At 34.3% G+C, this 21,557-nt stretch overlaps 1 pseudogene; it reads right to left on the bottom strand.

Moving 5' to 3' along the window:
- Positions 1-468: 468 nt before the first annotated feature.
- LOC110693339 lies at positions 469-5,887 on the bottom strand (annotated as a pseudogene).
- Between the last annotated feature and the right edge of the window lie 15,670 nt (positions 5,888-21,557).

The following is a 21,557-nucleotide window of genomic DNA, read 5'->3' as shown; positions in this document are numbered from 1 at the left end:
AGTAATATTACTGTACATCGGATATATACAAAAGTTTTTGACTTAAAAGATATGAATATATATTGACTTAATATAACTACAATTACATATATAAGAAAATTATACATTACAAAATATAATTTCAAAATACTAATGGCTAAATTATTAACTACTCCGTATATAGGAAAATTTGAAAAATACCACCAACAATTATACCCATTTTTTACAAAACCACCAACAATTTTTTCCTTTTTTTAATTTACCACCAACTATTCTTCAAAACCTTAAAAATTACCACCTGCTTGCCCAATGACGTTATAGTGGGTCCCACTCTTCAATTTTCCTACTTTTCCCTTTCTCTTTTCTCCATTCTCACCTCTATTATCACCTTTTTAATAACATAATCATGGAATTGGTGTTGCATTGTTGTTTAGCATGAGTAAGAATGGTGAATTTAAACCCTAATTTCCTCACTAATCGCAATTTTCCTAAATTAAGTAGAGAGAGGGAATAAGAGGGAAGAACAAAGGTGAGAATCGAGAGAAGAGAAGGGGAAAATGAGGGAAATGAAGAGTGGAACCCACCATGACGTCACTATAGAGGAGGTGGGAAAGCAGGTGATAATTTTTAAGGTTTTGAACAATTGTTGGTGGTAAATTAAAAAAAAAATAAAAAAAATGAATTGTTGGTGGATTTTGTAAAAAATGGGTATAATTGTTGGTGATATTTTTCAAATTTTCCCCGTATATATTAAAGGAAGTTATTTAAATCTTGCATTGTATAAGAAGTACAACGCATAACTAGCTAGCTCGCGAAGCAAAATTTTAAAAAAATTTCTTCAATAATGCACTAGTGTTACCTCGGATGCAACTCACTTATTGTGTTTTGATTTTCAGTAAATGGTGTTGACACATTAGCACTGCTCGTTGTCGTTGAATGTCGACTTAACCTTGACACAAGAGATGATTCATTACTACTTTGCAAAAAGGATCGAGGGCATTGAGGTATAGGCATTGTGTTGATAGAAGAGCCGTTATTGAGCATGTGGACAACTGTTGACATGGTTGGTCTCGCTTGTGTGTTCTCTTGTGTACACAATAAGCCTAAGTGGATCGATTTTATTACTTCTTCCATCGAGTATGAATCTTTCAATGTTGGGTCCATGAATTCCAAGGGTTTGTCCTCTATTAAGCTTCTCCAAGCCTAAGAAAAGCATTTTTATATGGAGAATGAATTTGATTTCTGGTCTCTTTTTAGTTTGAAATCGAATCAAATATGAATGAAATAGCACAAATGAATTGCTTGTACTCACATAGGTTAAGAGGTCTCCGGTTGATGGATGGAATCTTGCACTAACCTTCTTACCACTAACAATCTCCAAAACTAACACGCCAAAACTATAAACATCGGTTTTTACGGAAAATTGTCCATGCATCGCATACTCTGGAGCCATGTAACCGCTACAAAGCAATGTAAACAATTACTACACTTATAATTTTTTAAAAAAACTGTAATTTTAATTTCTTTAGAACAAAATAAACTTATTCTGCTTCTTTAAAAAAATCTTAAAATAAAGTGAATTAACCTTCTTTCTTCTTTTTTTTCCCTTAAAAATGTGACGTACTGTTATCTAGTATTGCAATAAACAATTTTTCATACTAACATACTTACGTACAAAAAACTAAATATTATTATAAAATGAGATATAAATTATATTATGCGAGATGAATTTATTTTTCAAAAAGGAAAAGTAAATATAAAACTAAAAAAAAAAACTTACTATGTACCAACAATTCTGCTTGTGTCATCCACAGTTTGTTCAACCTTGAAGATTCTTGCCAAACCAAAATCAGCAATCTTTGGGTTCATATTTGCATCAAGTAAGATGTTTCCAGATTTAAGGTCACGATGGATGATTCTTGGCTGAGAGTCTTCATGAAGTAAAGTAGTCCCCTAGAAATGCCTCGTATAATTTCATAGCGCGTACACCAATTTAATTCTCCCTGCTTTTGTGCATCTACAAGGTAATTCAGAATATACCGTTACATACTTGAAATTAGCAAGGTTGATCAAGTTTTATATTTACATAGAGTACGTGTTCATGTAACATTATAAATTGCATTGTCACAATAACAAGTCTCACAGTTATGCTAATGAATTAATGATCATCACGTACACAAAAATTTAACAATGAACAAGGATATAGAGAGTACATTGAGTTATTCATATGAGATTGATATTGAACATACCGAATAAAAAGTAGTTGAGGCTTTTGTTGGGAACATATTCAAACACGAGTAACTTCTCTTCTCCTGCTAAGCAGAATCCCAATAACTTAACCAAATTTCTATGCTGAAGATTTGCAATTAATACAACCTCATTCTTGAATTCTTCTGCTCCTTGGCTAGATATCTTTGATAGCCTTTTAACTGCTATCTCTTGTCCATTTTCCAGAGTTCCCTATGAATCAAAGGCATTCAATTAGAAGGTCATGAAAAATAAATAAAATCAAGTAAATTTCACAAATATTATTACGCTATACTCATTATAGAACATCATGTTCACACTATAATTTTGTTGGAGATTTTGAATTTTCTTTAATAGTATATATTGTTGAAAAATATGTGAAATTTTGTTAAATAGTAGTTGTTGCACTATTTAAAGAACGAAATAAGTATTTCTCTTCTCCTTTCCCCACTCAATTTATTGTTTCTTTAGTCTCCACTTAAAAAAAATATCATTCGAGGATCAAGGAGTAGAGGGATGGTTAGTACCATCCATCTCTGATAAATCAGAGAAAATCAGAGAAAGGCTTTTTTTGATTCTTGCCCTCGTTTGATTGAATTAAGAAGATATTAATACAACTTGTTAGGATCAATCTAGAATAATTCTCTAAACAAAAATATCCTAACAATCCTATAATCAAGGGATAAATATTCTCAATTATCTCCTTGAATATATTCCTCCTAAAATTAATCCACAAAATATTCTTAACATATTCCTAACAATCTCCCCAGAGTGACAGGGGTTCGATCCTCACCTCCCCTCCTGTAAAAAGAGGGCCACCATATCTACCTTAAAAAATACCACCCTACCTACATATACTTTGTATTATCCATTTAAAAAGAACCTGATGGAGTTCCTTAGTTCAAACTAGTAATGTGAATATGTGATACCTTATAAACACTGCCAAATCCGCCTTGACCAAGCTTGTGGTCATCAGAAAAGTTGTTAGTGGCAGCTTCAAGTGTTCTCAAATCGAACATCAAAGACTCCGCAGTTACCAAATCATCAAGCACTATATATAGCAACATGTGAGACATTTGCCAACTTCATTGTATTATTCAAAGTTCAATAGAAATTCAGACTATGAATTAATTGGATTAGTACCATTTTTAGCGTCCGGAGAAGGGTACTTCTTTGCTTTCTTTCGAAAGACACAAATGCCTGTTATTAACAACGCTAAAACCGCTAACGGCACAATGGTCGCCACAGCTATTTTCTTTGCAGTTGCCTTCTTCTTTCCTGAACAAGTATAATATTTTAATTATGTAAACGTCTTTGAAAGTGTAGGTATCTTTAACTTAAAATTTTATAAGATAACTTCCATCCTTTTTTTAGTTTTCTCCCAAATTCTTCAAACATAGGAGTGGAAATTATGGAATGCAATTTTTTTTTTAAATGAACTTTTGGGCCGCACGCAAGCATACTCCACTCCATAGTAGTATGATATTGTCTGATTTATGCCTAGCTTGTACAGATTTGTTTTTAAACATTTTTCCAAAAAACATCATCATACTAATAAAGTGTGAATCCACTTATAAGAAAGTCATTCCTTCCTTATTTCTTCCATGTGGGTCTTGGAATGAACAACTCCAACACTTCAAAAGGCATGTAACTTTCAATGATATGAAAATTCCCATAAGATATTAATGTAGTATACATGAAGCAAATGAGCACTTATATTATTCAACCTTTTGTTTTTATTTTCTGACTTTTCAACCAGTAGTCAAGTATATAAATTAGCTATATATTTCTTATACTTTTGACTTTTCCAAGATAAATTGCCACTAATTTTGACATATATTTAATTGTTTAGACCCAACTAACACTCACATAGAACTATACCCCTTTACCATCGGACTTAATTAGCTTCTCTCAACTACCCCTATTATACAAACTCAATTTACATAGTATAAATCCGAATAAATTTGTAATGATATGTTATCTTGGGTAGTTTTCAAATTTAGATTAAAGAAAAATATGTATATGTACAACCATAAAAATTAGGTATCTAAAGAACAAAATTAAAGTTAAAAGAGTTATCATGAAATAAACATAACTATAAACCGAATGTAGGTTAAGTACGTATAATGTGAAAGATTAGTCCATTTGTCATAAACATCTTAACTTAATTATGCCATTGTAGAAAGTACATTTAACCCTATTAACCCTTAGAGGTTACAAGCTATAGTTGTATGCATCTGCGTGTATCACAACTATATAATACTCAGTAACAACATTCCCATCTAATTAAAACAATTCAACTAATCAACATGGTAACAACATTCCCATCTAATTAAAACAATTCAACTAATCAACACGACATAGTTTTAGTAGTAATATAATAGTGATACAGTTAACGCTCTTAACCTTTATTGTTTGAATTTTGAATTTCGGACGACCAAAAATCCTAAAGTGGCGAGTGGGTGATTTTGGAGGTGGCTAGATGATTTTTAGGAGGCTAGGTTAAATGGTTTTCATAAGTGTTTGGGTGGTTGGCCTGATTGCGAGGAAGTTTGGGAGGGTTTAGGAGAGATATGGTCCAAGTTTTGAGGTGGTTGAAATGGTGTTTTGGCGGTCACATGCCTCTCACGTGGGGGGAAAATGCCAAAAGTTAAAGAACATGTATCTTTTACAATTATTTTGATCTTTCACAAAGACTCAATTAGAAAGGTTGCTTTTGACAAATTTTCTTGAAAAGAAAGACCATATATTTCACATCTTAACAAAACTTACATATACCTGGATTTGTTCTGGCAATAATGTCTGTAGATGGTGCTATGCTCGAATTTGGTGATGGCTTCAAACTTATTAAGCCATAAAACTGATAAAGTTCATACCTTAGCGTACAACTAGGCGTTAGCACAATCCCCCCATGCGCGAACAAGCTACGAATAAGATCAACCGCTTTACCGAAGCACTCGCTACAATCCCCCATTGTCAAGCTCGGAACACATTGAGCCAAAGTGTACAAATACATTTTCATGGGTGAAAACCATGCCTCCTTAGTGGCGTACTTGTTACCGGACTTGACCGAAGCTGCCTTAGATGATACACTACTCAATGTATCCTGGAGCAATCTAGTCCAATCTTCGACATGGTCCGTGACATTGTTAACATTGTATAGCGCTTCGTTGGGTTCCTCTTCAAGGAGATTAAAAAACGACGTGTTAGAATAACGAAGCATGCAACGCTCCTTCCAAATTATGGCTTGAGTTGCCCTCGGACACTCATTTGTTACCTCCTCGCTAGCCATCTTAACACAATCGTTACAATCAGCGCGATCAATGTCATCTCGACACAAGGCAAGGCCATAAGTAGTATCTTGATTTTGTAAGCCTTGCTTTTTTGTAATGAAAGTATCATTGGTAGTAGAGATTTGGGAGACCAAATCAGATAGCAGATTGTTGAGATTGGTGTCATACGAGCTTTTAAGAGTGTATAATGACGAGTTGTAACAATTTGATCTCGTGTAGTTTAGAATTGAAAACGAATTTGAGGTATTAATTAGCAAAAATAATAGTATTAAAACAGACACCATGACGAATTGAAGAAATTAATACTAGTAATTTTGAGTTAATACACACTGATTACCCTTTTTGGTTCTTGGCTTGTTTGAGCCTAGGACATTATCTAGATATTGATAATAAACCTGGTGGGTATTTAATTTCAAAAGAGAAAATAAAATGTTGGATGAAATAATTGACCACAATAAATATGCCAGCTTTCCAATTCATAACGTGCGTAGGGCCGTCTGGGGGAGTCTTAAGGAAAATTGTGATAGATTTATACCAACTGGGGCAATTGAATAGTTTTGTAAAAAGATTGAAAAAAAATAATAATATGAGTAATAAACTCATACCCAGAAGTTATTTTCAAAATAATCTATACTAATCTATTAAGTTTTGGCCTTCGCGGAGATTGATTTAATGTAATTGGTTTCTGTTTTAATAAAGCTTCCCCCTTCCTATTTTTCTCAAAAAACTCATACCTAGAAATATTAATTAAGTATTGAAGTTTATAAATTTAACCATACAAATTACTTTCAAAATAATATATACTAATCTATTAAAAGGTGTTTATAAAAACATCCATGTGACAGTAGATCCTTTTAAATATGACACGTCACTTAACAAACACTTCATGATGCCACATCACTTACCCAACATATCTTTATGCCACATCATCACTGAATTAACCTTAATCGTTATGACACGTCACCCAAGCATCACATTCATTCAAAGAAAAAAAATATGAAAAAGAAATGTACATAATTTATAAATCAAATGATTTAATTAATAAAAATAAAAATACAGTCATTCAAAGAAAAAATAAAACAGACATGTAGACATTTCCCATATAAATTATTTAATAAGGTCGGTATTGAATTACCTTAACAGTTTGACTCTTTATTCCCAATTATTCAACAAAATTATAGAAGACTACCTTTACTGTTTGTTTTCATTGTAGCAAAATTGAATTGCCACTTGCTAGAGCTAGCTCTATATTGTATAAAATAAATTGCGGAATTAGTTATTTATCACTATTTATCATAGCAAATTATGCTTTGGGTTACATTCTAACCTGTAACCTCTAACACATAAATATACACTTACCATCTCAACCAACTTTTATTAGTGATTTAAAAGTTCACATAAAACTATTTATTCATTTCATTTAATAAGTAAATTAGACAAGGTCTTGAACATATGACCTTTGAGATGAAATGTGAGATATAAATTGTCAATCCACATCTTCATTGGTTAATTAATATTTTAAAGAAACTATAATAAATTCTCATGATAATAACTAATTAAAAGGGTGTTCCTCTTCTCATATATATAGTTGTTTATATTAGTTGACCAGGGACATCGTCCGACCCAAAATACTAGTTATTCTATTTAATAAAAGTATACAACTTATATCTAATGTTACAACAAGTGTTTTAACTTGCATATAGACTCAAAACCTTAAAGTGTTTTAATAGTATTCAATAATTATTTATACAACTTTCAAAATAATTACCCTATTCAATACAACATCTATTTATTGTTGCAAAACGTGTTTTAACATGTATATAGACTCAAAACCCTTTGATGATCAGAATGATGTAATTTTTGGGCTCAGTAGCCCTCTAACTTAGCTTGCTATGCACTTTCTTTTGATGGTCTGTAAAACTAACTCTATGGAAGGTGGTGCCTTCCCAACTCTGGTCACTTAAGGTTTGATGTATGATTAAGTAGGATCCCTTTAAATAAATAAATAACTCAAAACCATAAAAAGTGTTTTTAATAGTATTCCAATTAAAATATCTTGTAATAACATATTCATTTTAAAATAATACAAAATCTTATTGTAATACTTTTTACGTGACAACTAAATTCTAAATTTATTATAGCTTCAAATTTATAAATCAAAGTCATAGATTTCTAAGAATCTGGGGAAAAAAATGAGAAATAATTAATTACATTAAGAATTTCAATATAATTTGTAAGGGAAAATATAGATATATTTATTGACAAAGTGTTACTAATAAACTAATGGAACTAATTATGAATGATATGTATGTTTTGATCAAAATCTATTAATTTATATGATATATTCTTAGTAAAAAAAAACTATCAATATCACGAGAGACGTACGTTGCTATTAATTGTGGTTATATACATGGCCAATGAATGAGTAACACATAACCTTTAATGTAATTTATTTTATCTCAAGAAATAAACCGTTGTTATTATTCTTTCCCATAGAGTTTAATGTACAAACCAGTGTGTGACTCAGGTTTTGCTTCGAATAATAACTTTGAATAATTTCTTTTTCATATTAAACGCTTTAAAAGAATTATTAATTTTTTTTAAGGTAGGTAAATAAGAATATATACAATGACAACAAGAACTTATTTGGTTTTTTTTTTGTTTTTATTCTACATTCTAATAGTTGTACGTATTTATATATAAATGTGAATTGATAGAGCATAGAGCATGATTTGATTCTAGCTAAGATGGTAATATACGCGGTTTTCCTTCAATGAGGTTTGGTTCAAATCTCTTTGTATGCATTTTTAATTAAGGTTCTTGAATGAAAAGGCATCATGCTTAAGGTTGTTAAATAATGATATGGCATTATAGTAATTTTGCTAGGCACGGTAAGTCTAACTTTTTTAGAAAATTAATTATATTTAACAAATAAAATTTGATAAAAATACACATCAAATATGTAGAAATTATAATGTCATTAATGTATATTAATAGGCAAAATAAAAAGTTAAACAAAAATGGATATTTTTAGCCGCCCAAACCCTAGAATTTTTTCAAGCGGGGCTTGGTTTTATCCGGTCTAGTTGCCATATTAGTAAATACTTATTTATAAATGTCTTAACATCAAAAATTTATCAAACAACAAACTAAAATCTCCTAAAACTATTAGCAAAAGTGCACAACATACACATTTATATTAATTACAACTAATATACTACCTCCGTTAGCTTTTAGTTGCAACAAAGGGGTATTTTTTGTGTGATATAAAATTTTCCTTTGCTGCAAAAAATTAACGGAGGTGTATCATCGCTTATATCTGAAAAATCGTTTCAATGGAAATAAATACTACTCTGATCATTAAAGGCAAGAACAATCAATAATTGGGCAACACTAATCTATATTATTAATATTTTTGCTCATTTATATATTGGACCTTTTATCAATAATGTCTGACATTATTAACTTGACTATTATTGATTTCATTTACTATCCTTACTTATTTTATCCAATTAAAAATATGCAAAATTTTTGTAGGGTAGGTTGATTTAACCTAATGTTGAAAATTATTTCATGTTTGAGAGAGTATAACTTTAAAGTTAAATGGTTATAAACTAGCTCCATTTTGATATATGTTTAAACTGGCTGTGAAAAACTTTAACAAATTACTTTCCCTATAAGATGATTTCAAAACGGGGTCATTTTCATTAATGTGTTGTTATATGGGACACGAAGATACAAGATATTCTGCTAGGACATTAGTGGCTTGTTATGAAGAGGCTTATTTTGAGGCTTATCACACAATTTGCTATCACCAACCTGTGAAAAAAAGTACCCTTGATAAGAATGAACAAGTGAACGTGGATCAAACTATAGTGGACAAAAGCAATTATTGTTTGCAATTAATAATTACACAACCATTATTCAATGGTTGCTACTATGCCATGCTACACAGTTTTTGGTTTGTCTTTAGACTATCAACAAACAATAATGGTTGCGATTAGTGAAAGATAACTCTCAATCTCAAAACTTAAATCATATGGAGTACGTAGTAAAAGGACATAGTTTTTTGTCTACTTGGATGGAGAAAAAAAGTGTCGTAAACGCAGCACATGGCTAGAAAGGTACAACTACTGTAAGACATTCCACATATGCCTAATCCCATACAAGATACTTACTATCTATGATGACTAACTCATAATCAATATCTGATGTTTACTTGCAAAATATAGCATGAAATTATTGTAATTGTTAACATAAGTATAAGATAAGAAGTAAATTATAACTGGTGCGAGAGCGTGTCTTTTAGAATTACGTATCCTAAAATGGTGTGTCTTGATTGGCTGATACTGGACACATGTTCCATGGTTGTGCACTTGTGCCGTCATGGCACGTATTTTTTGGGATTGGCCTTTTCACGTTTGAACATAGCCCTTTCCACTCAAATGTTTGTATGTTAGCACATCATTCGATCATTTGCACACGTAGTGTTTGTCTATTGGTTCCCGAGACAGTATGTGATTGGTTCTCCTACAAGGGGTATTTTTACCGTAAACAAGTACTCCGTAAGGCCCTTAACATGTTGTTAATGATTTTGATCAAATATATCGATATATTTGTAAATTTTTTATATTAATTAATTATTTCTATTTTTTTCTTTCATTATTCTTCAAAACCTATGACTTTAGTATTTTAACTAGATTAGTCTCGTGCGATGCACGATTTGATCAAATAATATTTTCTAAACTTATTTATATTTTCATACCAAAATTAAAAAGAAAAATATTTCCAAAACAAATAAAACATCAAATATTAAAAAAAAAAAATAAGTTATAGAAAAATTGAATGATGAAAGAGTATTCAAAGAAGACAAATTAAATTATTATTGTTAAAGAGAATAGACCAGTTTTCAGAATTTGATACTAATAATAATGTAATTGACCAGAATTTTGATAAAATAAAAATAAAAAAAATCACAAAACAATGACATCATCTATAGTTTTGGAGGAAAATTTGTTAATGACAACAAGACATGTATCTAATTTTAAAATAGAATAATGTCAGCGGTTGCTACTTTATTATTAGTTATACCTTCGAGGTTACATTAAATTTATGATGTTGCGTAAAAAGTATTACAATATAATTTAGTATTATTTTAATTTGAATTTTTTTGATAAGATATTTTAATTTGAATATTATCAAACACTTGTTAAGGTTTTGAGTTTACATACATGTTACTCCATCTACAATATTCTCATTGGGAATCATCAAATTTTCACTTAAGACTCCCCCTACTGCACTACGCAAGTTGTGAATTATTTGACCCACCATTTTTATTTTCTTTTTTAAAATTAAATACCCACCACTTGTTTATATAAATATTAAGATAAAGTACGCCCTAGGATCAAACTAGCCAAGAACCAAAATGGGTAATTACTCAGTGTGTGTATTTACTCTAAACTACGAGTATTAATTTCTTCAACTCATCATGATGTCTTATTATTACTATTATTTTTGCTAATTAATACCTCAAATTCGTTTCCATTTCTAAACTACACGAGATCAGATTGTGTTAGGAATATTAGGAAAAACTATCATATCATTGTCATTATTATCATATATTTAGTTTCCTAGTATATAGGTTGTGTTATCTCAAGATAATATCTTGAATATCTTTTGATATGTTTTAGGGAACTATGTACTCTATATATATAATGATTGAATGAATGAATGAGGGTAAGCGGGAGAAACCTTACTTTGACATGGTATCAGGAGCCAGGAACTTCTAAAATAAGGAAAAAAAAAACCCAAAACTCCTAAATCACCACCATGCCCGGTGATGATGTTCCACCGCCACCACCACCACGCATTGGCATTACATCTCCTTATTACCTAGGTCCTCATGATAGACCTTGGGATTTCATAACTCCAACCCGATTTCGTGGAGAAAATTACGATGAATGGGCCGGTGACACCGCGTTGGAGGCACGCCGTAAGTTTGTCTTTCTTGACGGGACAATCACCACTCTATCGTCTCAGTGTACTCAAACGGATTGGAATATCATTCATGCTATGTTGATTTCGTGGCTCATGAACACAATTGATCCTAAGGTCAAAAGTACTCTGTCCAAGTACAACGATGTGAAGAGGTTGTGGGATACTCTCAAGGTGCGGTTTGCCACCGTCAATGGACCTCGGATTCAACAGTTGAAGGCCGCAATTGCGAAGTGTGAGCAGTCGAAGGATATGTCAGTTGCCTCCTATTTTGGTAAATTGACTGCCCTATGGGAGGAATTGAATAATCATGAGCCAATTATTACTTGTTCTTGTTGTGCGAATTGTACAGCCGGCTTGGACCATAAATGTTTCAGACCACTTGCCTCCATGAGTTCTTGATGGGGTTGTATACTGACCACTATGCACAGACTCGCAGCAACATATTATCCCAAGACCCGCTACCATCTCTTGATCGGGCATATCAGTTGGCTTCGCAAGATGAACGAGTCCGACTTGCTAAACAAGTCCCTGAAGTCGTAGGCTTTGCTCTTCGAACAAGCACAGGGAAGTCAAAGTCAGCAGCTACGGATGACAAACCTGATAAATTGGGTCTACAATGTACTTATTGCAAGAAAAACGGACACTTAGTCTCTGGCTGTTTCGAATTGAAGGGGTACCCGGAGTGGTGGTCGAATCCCTCTAAGCGTGGCAAGTCACAACAATCAAGCACCAAAGAGATACCCTAAGTTGTTGATGATTTAGAGTGTTGTATGGTACGCGCCCGCACCCATGTTAAGCGCGCCCGAGCCAGGTAGGCGCGGCCGCAATGAGAGCGCGCCTAAACCGCGCACCTCTCTGGAAATCAGCATGTTGGATGAAAGTGGGGGCGAGGCCGCGCGATCTGAGGCGCGCCCACGCTGCTCTAGTGGCGCGCCAGCGCTGGAGACCGCGCTTAAACCGCGCCCCTCACTGTCTTCAGGTTTTATTTGCAGACTTTCTGGGAGGAGCGCCCGTTCTAACAAGAGGCGCGCCCGTTCTAACAAGAGGCGCGCCCGCGCGTTCAAGTGGGGCGACTGCGCTTCCGCCTGTTTTAGGCGCACCCGCGCCTCTTTGTTCCGCGCCCGCGCTGCTTCCCAGTTCTGCGGTTTTTTTGCTGACGGTTATTTCTCTTATAAAAGAGAATTTTCGTGAACAACGAAAATAGACAGAACATTTCCTTTTGTTTTCTCTCCCAAAAAATATTCTCCACATTTTCTCTCAATTTTCTTGCAAACTATTGTGAAAAAACTCTTGAAATTTAGCCAATTTTTGTGAATTATTCATTGTTCTTCGATTCTAGTGCTAAGAACGAAGTTTACTGTCAATTGTATCTCAAAGAGGATTTCCGGTTTAACCCAAGCACCGTGTGGGGAAAATAAACCTCTTTAGGAAAGTGTTTACACGCCTTTGACAGTGTATCAAGGTTTGAGACTCAAGTGGTCATCGTTTTTCTCATGTTCATGTTCTTCTTCAGGGCTTGGTGTTGAGGCAAGTTTTGTATTCTTTACATTATTGTTTGCATTTGTAATTTTCTGAAATACATTGTATTTTGGTGCTTGGTTGTAATACTTTGAATAGTATTTGGTTTGTTGTATAATTGATTATTATTATACACAATATAGGTTTTGTTCCCACACAATTTTAAGTAATTCTTTGTTGTTTGAATTACTATAAAACCTAACACAAGCTCGGGCCAATGCAACAGCAGCTGGATCCTCTAATGCAAGCAACATGGACTCCTTAGGTGGCTCCTCACAAACATTTACAGCAGAAAAATGGAAAGCAATCCTCGGTTTTGTTGGTAATACAAAAATTCCTGATGATCTCTTGAATGGTGAGTTTGACAACGATTTGTGGATTGTTAATACAGGTGCATCTAGACATGTCACAAGCAATGACAAATGGTTATTTGATACTTTTATTATCTCTCATTGTCCGGTAGGACTTCCGAATGGCAAAAACTGTAAACGCCACAAACGAAGGCTCGGTTCGATTGTCATCAACAATTGTTCTTAAACATGTGTTATTTGTTCTTGATTTATGTTGCAATTTAATTTCGGTATCACAATTGATCGATGATACAAATTATACTGTCCAATTTAACTCTAATATGTGTGCTATACAGGACCAGTCGAGGGAGCTGATTGGAATGAGTGTTAGCTTAGGCGAGATGGACTGTTTTATTTCAAAGGACAAGCTTCGGTGCAACATGTGGCTGTTTCTGAATCTTCGGCATTGTTAGAGCTATGGCACAAGCATATGGGTCATCTTTTGGAAAAAGTTGTGAAACTTCTCCCTCCCGTTCATAATTGTAAGGGTAGTTTAAATAAAGCATGTGAAGTTTGTTTTCGTGCTACACACCTTAGATCTAGTTTTCCTTTAAGTGAGAATAAAGCTTCTAGAATTTTTGAAAAAAATTCATTGTGATTTATGGGGTTCTTATAGACATGCATCGTCTTGTGGTGCTCGATATTTTTTAACTATAGTTGATGATTTATCTCGTGTTGTTTAGATTTATTTGCTTGTTGATAAAAACAGAGGTTTTCCGTCTGTTTATGTCTTTTGTGGCAATGGTGGATAGACAATTTTCTCAAATAATTAAAATAGTTCAAAGTGACAAAGACACCGAATTTAATTGTTTGCATGATTTCTTTAATGCAACTGGCATTTTATTTCAAACATCATGTGTTGGAACACCGCAACAAAATGGTCGGGTTGAGAGGAAACACAAGCATATTTTAAATGTAGGTAGAGCTTTGAGATTTCAAGCTAATTTGCCTATATATTTTTGGGGTGAAAGTGTCCTTGCTGCCGCACATTTAATAAACCGAAATCCTTCCCCTCTCTTGCACAATAAATCTCCCTATGAAATTTTATTTACACAAACTCATCTTACACTACCATCCGTACTTTTGGGTGCCTTTATTTTGCTCACAATCAAAAGGCTAAGGGTGATAAATTTGCAAGTCGTAGTCGTAAATGTGTTTTTGTTGGCTATCCGTTTTGGAAGAAAGGTTGGAGACTCTTTGATCTTGAATCAAAAGACTTTTTGTGTCTTGTAATGTAAAATTCTTTGAAGAAGTTTTTCCTTTTCTTGATCCAATTTCATCAAACATTATTCCGGAAAATATTGTTCTAATATGATGGAAGTGCCATATGATTTTGATGATGTGAATGTGGGGTTTCAAGAGAATGATGTTGGCCAAGGTCATGTGCCTCACACAGCTCAACATCACCAAGTCGAGGCTGCTCCAGCCACTCCGGTGGTGCCATCGCACGCTAGAAGACCGCTGGCCGAGAGCACCTCACCTACTGCTCAGCCAGCTGGAAATTCAACGTGCGCTGGCCTGGGCGAGAGCAGTGGCACTGCTGGCAGTGGCCACCGACAAGGGGGGCAACAACACTCTTCCACATTATCAACAGCAGCAACACCGAGTCAGCCCCACACCGATGCAGGCCCTGATCAGTCTTCCACGCAACATATGGGTAAAGGCATGCGTGAGAAATTTCTGAGTGTGCTTTTGCGAGACTATGTGACACATACTATCATAGCAAACAGTCCATCATCTCCATCTTCTAACACTCCGTCTCCAAGGCATCCCTCAGGTACTCTTTATCCTATAGCGCATTATATTAATTGTGATAGTTTTTCTCCACATTACCGAAATTTTATTGCAGATGTTAGTTCCGGCAAAGAGCCAAGGTCTTTCAAGGAGGCCATGAAAGATGCAGGTTGGAGACGTTCAATGCAAACTGAAATTCAAGCTGTAGAAAAGAACAAAACATGGACTATGGAGGATCTTCTCCCCAGCAGACAACCTCTTGGAAGTCAATGGGTGTATAAAATAAATTACAATTCCGATGGCAGTATCGAATGAATAAAATCCAGATTAGTTGTTTTTGGAAATCATCAAAAACGGGGCATTGACTACTCCGAAACTTTTGCACCTGTTGCTAAGATGGTCATTGTTCGAGCTTTTCTTGCTATTGCAGCTTCTAAAAATTGGGAGCTACATCAAATGGACGTCCACAATGCCTTCCTTCATGGTGATCTTGTAGAGGAAGTTTACATGAAAATTCCCCAGGTTTTGAATCATCTCATCCAAATAAGGTACGTCGCCTTCGGAAATCTTTGTATGGCCTAAAACAGGCTCCTCGATGTTGGTTTGCCAAACTAACGTCATCTTTGAAGTCATACGGTTTTCTACAATCGTACTCTAATTATTCTTTGTTAACTTACACAAAGGGTGTCGTACACATTAATGTACTTGTGTATGTAGATGATCTCATTATTTCTGGCAATAATTCTGCTACTTTAAGGGCTTTCAAAGTATATCTTAGTGATTGTTTTCATATGAAAGATCTTGGTACTCTAAAATATTTTTTGGGCATTAAGGTTGCTCGTAGTTCTTCGGGCTTGTTCTTGTGTCAAAAAAAATATACTCTTGACATCATTTCAGAAGCAGGATTATTGGGATCAAAGCCAGTTGGCTTTCCTATGGAGCAGAACCACAAGCTTGGTCTATCTAGTGGTCCACTTCTTTCTGATCCGAAACCGTATCGCAGACTTGTTCGTCGGTTGATATATCTTGTCGTCACTAGGTCGGATTTAGCCTATTTGGTTCATATTTTGTCACAGTTCATGCATGAACCCAGATCTGACCATTGGGAGGCAACTTTACGAGTTGTCAGATATTTGAAGGGAACTTTACAACGATCAGACAGTGAATTAACCTTGCAAGGATGGTGTGATTCAGATTGGGCAGCGTGTCCCTTGATACGTAGATATTTGTCAAGGTGGCTAGTATTCCTTGGTAAGTCACCTGTCTCTTGGAAAACCAAGAAGCAGAACACTGTTTCTACAAGTTTTACGGAAGCAGAATATCGTTCTATGGCCACTATTGCATGTGAGTTGAAGTGGTTAAAAGGGCTTCTTTTGAGCTTGGGAGTGCAACATCCTAAGGCTATCAAGCTATTTTGTGATAGTCAATCCGCTTTGTACATTGCAAAGAATCAGGTTTTCCATGAACGGACGAAGAATATTGAAGTTGACTGTCACTTCGTCCGAGATGCTATTTCAGAAGGTTTGATGATCCATCCTATGTTCCTACTTATGAGCAATTGGTCGATATCTTTACAAAGGCCCTTGGTAAATCACAGTTTGATCTATTGCTTGGCAAGTTGGGCATCTTCAATCCACCTGCTCCAACTTGAGGGGGGTGTTAGGAATATTAGGAAATATTATCATATTATTGTCATTATTATCATATATTTAGTTTCCTAGTTTATAGGTTATGTTATTTCAAGATGATATCTTGAATATCTTTTGATGTGTTTTAGGGAACTATGTACTCTATATATATATGATTGAATGAATGAATGAGGGTAAGCGGGAGAAAGCCCTACTTTGACAGATTGCTACAACTCGTCGTTATACCCTCTTAAAAGCTCGTATGACACCAATCTCAAAAATCTGCTATCTGATTTGGTCTCCCAAATCTCTACTACCAATGATACTTTCATTACAAAAAGGCAAGGCTTACAAAATCAAGATACTACTTATGGCCTTGCCTTGTGTCAAGGTGACATTGATCGTGATGGTTGTAACGATTGTGTTAAGATGGCTAGCGAGGAGGTAACAAATGAGTGTCCGAGGGCAACTCAAGCCATAATTTGGAAGGAGCGTTGCATGCTTCGTTATTCTAACACGTCGTTTTTTAATCTCCTTGAAGAGGAACCCAACGAAGTGCTAGTAAATGTTAACAATGTCACGGACCATGTCGAAGATTGGACTTTGTCATTGTTCAGGGATATGTTGAGTAATGTAGCGTCTGACGCAGCTTTTAAGTCCAGTAACAAGTATGCCACTAAGGAAGAATATTTTTCACCCTTAGCAAAATATATATACTCTTTGGCTCAATGTAATCCCAACTTGACGATGGTTGATTGTACCAAGTGCTTCAATGTAGCCATTAATCTTGTTCCTAATGCTTTGGCGCAAGGAGGAATAATATTAACGCCTAGTTGTACTCTAAGGTATGAAGCGTATCAGTTTTACAACTTAACAGGTTTGGAGCTATCACCAGCACTGAGCATAGCGCCTTCTCCTACTGCTAGAACAAAATCAGCAGGTATATGTACTTGAGTTTTGTTACAATATGAGATATAAGATTTTTTTCAAAACGTGTTTTGTTCATTACTTCGGCATTCATTGATATTCATCACTATTTTTTTGGCGGTTTGACCAATTGAAAAAGAAAATGTAAAAAGCCAATCAAAAAGCTAATTTAAAAAGCCAATTCTAAGTTTTGTAGCTAATATTTCAGGGCAATTATTACCATTACTAGTTACTACTAAAACTAAACAATGTTGAATTGTTATTACTCCCTCCGTATTTTGTTATGCTCCACTTTTCTTTTGTAGTCGTATTTCATTAGTTGCTCGATTTCCTCTTTTGAAAACATTTAATAATAGTTTACTATTTTCACCCTATTATTGGTTCAATCATATCATATTTATACATTTTTTATATTTTCTCTCCTCCCCACTTTTACACACCTTTGATTTTTCAGATTTGTTTTTTCTTGAACTAACCTCTCTAAAATTTTATATCTGAAGAAATGGAACAGGTATAAAATATGGTGAGTAAATGTAAGCAAAACTACTTCTGTTTCATATAATGTGCAACATTTATTAAAAATTGATGCTGCACATTATGTGCAATAAATGGTTTCTTTTCTTTTTATTTTGTTATTTCTCTCTATCTTTGTCATTATCATATGCACAAACATCATTCTCTCTCCATTTAATAATCACAAAGAAGTTCACGTCAAAAAAAATAAATAAATAAATAAAAACTCGCTAAGAAATTTTGCTCAGAAGTGCTTATAATATTATTGAGATAGCAAGTTGTTGAGATTGGTGTCATACGAGCTTTTAAGAGGGTATATTGACGAGTTGTAACAATCTGATCTCGTGATGTTTAGAATTGAAAACGAATTTGAGGGATTAATTAGCAAAAATAATAGTATTGAGACAGGCACCATGATGAATTGAAGATATTAATACTTTTAATTTTGAGGTAATACACACACTGATCACCCTTTTTTTTATTTGGTGAAAAACTGATTACCCACTTTGGTTCTTGGCTTGTTTGAGTCTAGGACGTACTTTATCTTAATACTCATAAGGAATTCCTATTCATAATAAATTAATAACACCTGGTGGGTATTTAATTACAAAAAGGAAAATAAAACCGGTGGTTTAAATAATTGACCACAATAAATAAAAATAATAATAATAATAAACTAGTGCGACTAAATTTTTTAGGAAAAATTGTTAGAAATAATACGACCTTTTACCGGTCTTTCAAAAATAAAACAATTTTTGGATTATTTCCGAATAAAACGACATTTGATATACATCTTCTATAAATAGAATAAAAAATCGATAATCTGTTTCATAGGTTAAATCGGACACATGTCGCATTGTGATGGTTAGAAATTTTTTTTTTTTTTTTAACATTAAAATGATTTTAAATTAAAAAGAAAAAGAAGATAAACCTTAATTTATTTGAAAAAAAACTCCCCTCCCTTTCCACCTCCCCCTTCCCGTTCAACTCCTCCCCATTCCCCTGTCCTCCGCCTCCCCTTACCCGCAGCGCCACCAACCCAGCAGCATTAACAACGAACATCGGCAGCAGGATTGGTTTGTGGGGGTTCTAAGGTGGTCAACGTGGGAATAGCAAGGAGGGATCAGTAGGTTGCGTCGGCGGGGTTTGTGAGGCTAGGGTTCCAAGGAGAGAGGTGTTCGTGGTCGGTGTTGGGGTTCAAAGGAGGGAAGTATTCGGCGGGGAGTTGGGTTCGTGATGGGATCAGCGTCGTGGTCGGCGGGGGCTGGCTTCGTGAGGGGGTCAGTTTGGTTGTCGGTTGCTGTGGAGAAGGGTTGTGGCAACGGCTGGTGGAGGTGACGGTAGAGGAGGAGGTGGTGGTAGTGACTGGTGAAGGGCGGCTATTCACGGGGTTGGGGCTGTTTGGGTTTTTTATTTTCTTTTTTAATTAAAATCATTTTTTTATTAAAAAAAAAAAAAAAACAATTTGCCAATTATAAAGCGACACGTGTTACACTTAACCTATAAATCAGGTTAACAACCGGTCACCTTCTATTTATGGAAGATGTATATGAAAGGTCGTTTTATTCCCGGATAATCAAAAGGTCGTTTTATTTTTGGAACACTTATGAAAGGTCATATTATTCTTGACAATTTTTCCAAATATTAATTATCAAAGTTTACAATTTTAATCTTACAATCTACTTTCAAAATAATTTTTCTATTCAATATAGACAATATCTATTTAGTGTTATCAAGTGTTTTAACATGTATATAGATACAAAACCTTAACAAGTGTTTTAATAATATTTAATAATTATTCATACCAACTTTGAAATAATAACTCTATTCAATACAGCGTCTATATTCCTCCATTTCACAATGATATTCTGCTTATGTAAATCTATGCAAATCTTTGATCGTAAATATATTTAATTTATCTCACATTAGCAAAGATTATAAAATAAAGTTAGATATTAATAATGTAGACATCAAACTACCTCATATGACTATATTTGTTCTCATAGATTGAGAGAATAAACCAAGAATATTTCCTCTCATTTTTAATAGTCAAATATTTCCAAATGAGAACATTGTGAAATAGATGGAGTAACATGTCTGTAAACTTAAAACCTTAACACGTGTTTTGATAATATTCAATTTAAAATATCTTGTTGATAAAAAATATTCAAATTAAAATAATACAGACTTTTATTGTTATACTCTTCAAGCGACAATATAAATTTATTGTAACTTTAAATTTAAATATTAAAGTCAAGAAGTTTCGAAGAACAATGAAAGGAAAAATTTATAAAAAATTTATTAAAATAAGAATTTTTAAATTATATATCAATATATTTTATCAAAATTATTGACAACATGTTACCCGTTTAAGGTAAAAATACCCCATTCAGGTAAACTGATCATATAATACCACGTGGACCAATAAAAAAAAAACTCCATGTGGGCAAATAATTGAATGACACGTGGCAATAACATCTAAGTGGAAAGGGCTATGTTAAATCCCAAAATACGCCCCATGACGGTGCAATCATGGGACAAATTGTTAGAGTAAAGAGAGGAAAGGTAACTGACCTCTCGCCCGACCAGGTGCGAGTACAAGTCTTTTTGATACATGCGGACGCTCGGCTGAGCGATGACCGTCAGATTGGGTATGAGAGTAAAGTTGATTTTCGTCGGAAGCTCGCCCTGCCGGGCACGCCACTGGGCAGAGCCCGCCCTGCCGGGCGCAGGAACATGTTAGATTACCAACGACTCTTTTACTTCCTCTTCCTTTGTAACTCCCCCTTAACACCCATAATTAATGGGATGTTTTAAGGGGTTGTTTACTCACTTTTATTTATGATTAAAATCTTTGTCCCTTTGGATTCTTCAACTCTTGATTATCCGCTTTTATTATATATTTCATGGTTGAGAAAATCAGAATACAAGGTTACATCCAAATAAGCTAAACACATTGCTTTTTTGGGCATAAGTTTATATGACTCCAACCTCTCATCCAAGAGTGCCTTTGTATGTGAGTGGTGTGTTAACCTTAGGGAACGTGTCAGCGAATACATTGAGTACCACGGTTGCGTTGGAATTTCGTTTTCAAGTCAGTGAATTTGTTTCACTACACACCGTACTCTTTCCTTTGTCATAAGATCATCAACTTTTCGATCTTTGTTTACTTCTTATTGTAGCCTTGAAATATACTTCTTATATTACAACACACATGTCTAGTACACATTTCACGACCAATCAAGACACATCTTTCTAGGGTAACCCTAAAAGGCACGTACTCCCACCCCTATAAATATACCAATCATTGATGATGGTAGGGGTGATTGAGACATAAGTATTTAAGGCACTTTATTGCTATTTGTTTCATC

This window comes from Chenopodium quinoa, unplaced genomic scaffold, assembly GCF_001683475.1.
Source record: "Chenopodium quinoa cultivar QQ74 unplaced genomic scaffold, ASM168347v1, whole genome shotgun sequence".
NCBI lineage: Eukaryota > Viridiplantae > Streptophyta > Magnoliopsida > Caryophyllales > Amaranthaceae > Chenopodium > Chenopodium quinoa.
This window is presented reverse-complemented; position numbering and strand designations above follow the sequence as displayed.